The sequence below is a fragment of the Rhipicephalus microplus genome, chromosome 5 (assembly GCF_043290135.1).
Source record: "Rhipicephalus microplus isolate Deutch F79 chromosome 5, USDA_Rmic, whole genome shotgun sequence".
In the NCBI taxonomy this organism is placed as follows: Eukaryota; Metazoa; Arthropoda; class Arachnida; order Ixodida; family Ixodidae; genus Rhipicephalus; species Rhipicephalus microplus.
Window position 1 is genome coordinate 79,758,270 of NC_134704.1, and position 4,957 is coordinate 79,763,226.

Below are 4,957 nucleotides of genomic sequence, written 5' to 3' on the forward strand. Positions count from 1 at the left end.
GTCGCGTCGGAGCTCACGTTTTGCTAGCGTAGCGATGCTGTGCGCAGCGTGCCCACTCAAGCAAGAAGAGAGACGCGCGCATCGCGTTCCATCCTGACCCTGTCATTTGCTCCAGAGGGAGCGCTCGTGTTCCATTGGTGGATCCCCTTCCGTCGCCCTTTTCCAGAGTAGACTGCTCTGGCGCAGAGTTCATTGGCTACTCCCAATCTGAAAATCGACGACACCGTTAGTAAGTGTGGCCGCAGCAGCAATTGAAGTGACATTCATGCTTTCGTAAACTTATGTAACTTCAAAGCAAACTTGCGTTGTAAGCACAAGAAGTACAAAGCACCAGAATCATGAGCTAAGCGCGTGCGCGCGCATCACAGCGTACGAGGTAACGACCTTTACAGCGCACCCGACGCGCGCCCTCCGCGCCATCTAGCTACTGACGGCGAAAACGCGCTAAAGTTTCTGAGCTCTGAAGACCGGCAACTTTATATGGTGCATACAAACAGTTCGCCGTCAGCACGCTGGACAACGCACGCTCTGTGGTTTAGTAGTATCGCACCACGCACTGTAGAGCGAGAAGTCATTGCTTGGAGTCATTGCTAGTTTTTTTATTTGCAAATCGTTGACATTTATTTCACAATGTATAAACCGTGACAGTAAAACGCCAGCGGAACTGTAATGTACCACGTCATAAAACACTTTCATTTCAAAATAATGAATTGCACTATGTCTTTTTATATTTTTTCAACTCCTTAAAAATGAACTTTATCTCACAGCTAAGTGTACTAAGCGTCTTTCCTGGCATTGTGCGAAACTTCTTGTTCTTCGCGTCTTGTTTATTCTTCCAACCATCGTCCCTACCTTGTCCACGCCCCGGGCTTGATCGCAAAGTAAACGTTTGCTTAGGCCACGTGTTTGATACTTCCAACTCCTGCTGGGAGTCGCACGGCAGCAGCTAAGGGAAAAGCAAACCTTGATTCCGCGTGTCTTTCTTCCCTATTCATTTACTTTCAATGTCGCACGAGTTCTCTTTTCTTTCCTTCCTCTACTAACTCCTTCTTTTTCATCTGTACATAGCAGAAAGCATGTGTAAGCCTCCATTTTTTTTTTGCTGTTCTTTGATCTCAGCTTGCTACGACACCTCGTGCATACCGTGGGTCATTTTTTTTTTGTAGCTTCAACTTGCTATCTTTTATTTTGGTATGCCCGTTTTGCTAATCTGGGAAACTTGTACACGTAACGACTGGGGCAGCGTCTACCATTAAGGGAGAAGAAAGAAACGCAGGCAGTAAATGTATAAGAAACTCCACTGGAGACGATATAGCGTGAGGACAGAACGACGACAAAGAGACAAGAAGGAGACGAGATCTTATTGTCTCTTTGTCGTCGTTCTGTTCTTGCGCTATAACTATCGTCATGTCATACCAACTAGTCCAAACTGCCACACTTTTAAGTTTCACTGGAGAATGACAAAAAATCTTTACCGTGGGTGGGTGGGGGGGGGGGGGGGGGCTTGTGTTATCGCAAGCACACACCCCTCCCCCACATTCTCTTCCTTCATCCTTCCTAAAGACGCTGTTATTACAGTGAAACTGTTCGCTACATGGTGACGTAATACACACACCATGTGCCCTATCCCCCCCCCCTCTTCTTTAGAGCCCCCTTCATTCTACCTTCCGTAAATATCCGGGGACGGAAATCGAGCGTGAAGTAAACTCTGAGGTTTTCGCTCTATCGTCGTGATGCTGTAGCTATGAAAGCCAGAAACCGTATCATACTCATCGGTATGAAAAGAACCGGTATCTTTGTTCCCCCCCCCCCCTTTCTTTTTGCCCCTCTCCCACCAAAAAAAAAAAAAACTCCCAAGGGCGTGTTACAGCTGGTCACAAAAATTGCTGTGTGAGCCGACGAGAACGACTGGAGACAGACGCCCTTCGTGGTGCGCTGGGAGAGCCCCGAGTTCATTGTCTGGAACGAATGCCCGTGACACTGTTCTTTTTTTCTTTCGCTTCCGGTTGCCAGAAAAGCTTTTCCCCCTCCGTCATTGCCTCGAGGAATTGTGTTATGTTCCGTTAGAGCGTGAATACGCACACCACAGCTGCGTAATTCTCCTTTATGTCAGACTCGCGGATCTGGCAACTATGCGTACGTAGTTGCACCCTCGATGCCTCCTCGTTTTCGAACGAATTTCCGAGGATGCTGTCGAATCACTGCTTGCGAAGCTCCCTTATAAGGCAGACATCAGGAGATGGTTCTTGGTTGTGGACAAACGTAATGTCTCTCGATCAACTAAAGGCTCCTGCCATATAAGAGAATACAATAAAGAAACTGCAAGTACCTAATCTAAAAAAAGGAACGATTTAGGGCATTTTGTATTGTACTATAGAAGTGCTCTTTCTGTTTGTAATGTGGCTTCGAAAAAACGGGAAGTATAAGGCGACGTTTCCCAGCAAGTATGACTACTTGACGTGGCCTTATCTTTTCTTGTGTTAGCGATGGTTTAATGGCTCATTCTGTGACACCATATGTGCCGAATGTAACTCTAAACTTGAAGCAGAGGCAACGATTTGGTAGTGGTTACATTTTTTAAACCACATTTTTTTAATATTCGGAAAACCGAAAGTGTGTGCTCGACCAAAAATAGTTGTAGGAGAGAAACAATAACCTCACTCGTATCTCGCGCTGATAAAAAGATTTAAATGAAGTCGCGCTGGTAGATGCAACCATGAACTCTCGCTATTTTCGTGTGACTTCTTGCGGCCTTCCCCATTGGATCCGCATCTGGCTTTCCGTGACTCTGCTTGCAGTGTTAGGAACCCACATGGACCGAGACATATTAAAAACACCCCGAGGACAAAACACCGCGACTACATCGCGAGCGAACTCACTCGCCCATAACATTCACCCTAAAACTTTGGTTATTTTTCTTGTTTTTTTTTTCGCACGTGGGCCCCATTGTCAGCAAGAGAATAGACTCCGCTGTCTCGCGAGGCCAGTTGACACAGCGGCTTCTATACATCATTCTACACTTTTATCGCGTCTCGATTTCATATCTCTGGTATTATTCTCGAAGTTGTGTCAATATTTGTGGTTTAGGAATAAGAAATGGCGCTTCGCGCTACATAGATTGATGTTGCGCCGATGATATATGAAAAACCCGACGAGGACTTCCACATCTCAGCCAACAGTGCACTATGGCATAGAAAATCACGCCCAGAATATTGTCGCACTCCTTAAGAGCGCACCCTTTAGAAGGTATAGCGCCTCAGCCACTTCAATACAAGTGGTTTTGAGGGACTAAACGTATGGGTGGATTTTTATTTCTTGGAATGACAGGCCACAAATGCTGCTGAGTTGATGCTGATTTTCAAAGCTTAGGAGACGATCTGGAGTTCTTAGCAGAGATGAGACTCTATTCGGCTATTGATGATATTGTCACGAGGTTGTGATACACGCAGCACTTGAGAGGAAGCACGCAGGAGTCAGGGCGGTGTCAGGCGAACTGTTTATTGGGCGAACTTGTGCCCAGCAAAACAGGGCCAAACACAACTCACAGCAACAGCGGCGTGAACAGTCGTCGGCCGACGGAAAAAAAAAGACCCCCAGTGGCGCACTGCGCCGGCTTTTTATACACGCGTCGTAACGCGTTCCAAAGTGGCATACAAGATAAACGCGGCCTGCGTTGCGCTTAACAGAAAGTGATAGCGTCTTCCTTCGCAAACGAAAAGAACCGCACATGTCAGTTTTTTATACACGCGTCGTAACGCGTTCCAGAGTGGCATACAAGATAAACGCGGCCTGCGTTGCGCTTAACAGAAAGTGATAGCGTCTTCCTTCGTAAACCAAAAGAACCGCACGTGTCACTACCCCCCCTCTGAAAAAGCATCGTCCCGATGCTAAAGACAGAACATAAGAGAGAGTACATGCAATAAATTACATTAACAATGCGTCACAGCTAATAAGCGCGCGTAATAAGGTTTAAGTCGCACCACGTGTACGACTTCGGGTCGTGCACGGCGTCGTTGGGATGACGTTAGGCCATCGGGCACGACCTCATAGTCCAGTTCACCACGACGTCGGACTACCTTGTAGGGTCCAAAGTAGCATCGCAGGAGCTTCTCATACAATCCCCGTCGTCGTATCGGCGTCCAGACCCAGACAAGGTCACCTGGTTGGTATTCGGTGTGGTGTCGTCGAAGGTTGTAGTGGCGCCTGTCGACCGTCTGTTGGCTCTTGATACGCAGGCGGGCTAGCTGTCGAGCTTCTTCAGCGCGATCCAGGTAGCTGGCGACGTCGAGGTCTTCTTCGTCGGTGCCGACCGGTAGCATGGCGTCAAGCGTCGTTGTTGGGCTCCGTCCGTAGACGAGCTTGTATGGAGCAAACTGCGTCGTTTCCTGCACGGCCGTGTTGTACGCGAAGGTTACATACGGGAGTATGGCGTCCCACGTCTTGTGCTCGACGTCCACGTACATGGCCAGCATGTCGGCGATGGTCTTATTTAGACGCTCGGTGAGGCCATTCGTCTGTGGGTGGTACGCGGTGGTTCGGCGGTGGCTTGTCTGACTGTACCTCAAGATCGCTTGCGTTAGGTCAGCCGTAAAGGCCGTACCTCTGTCGGTGATGAGGACCTCGGGGGCTCCGTGGCGGAGGACGATGTTCTCAATGAAGAACATGGCGACCTCGGCGGCAGTGCCCTTGGGCAAGGCCCTTGTTTCGGCATAGCGGGTGAGGTAGTCAGTCGCTACGACAATCCATTTGTTGCCAGAAGTTGACGTTGGGAACGGCCCCAGTAAGTCCATGCCGATTTGTTGGAATGGCCGTTGAGGTGGTTCGACGGGTTGCAGAAGTCCGGCTGGCCTAGTTGTCGGCGTCTTGCGTCGCTGACAGTCTCTGCATGTTTTTACGTAGTGGGCGACGTCGGCAGCGAGGCGAGGCCAATAGTACTTCTCTTGTATTCGTGACAGTG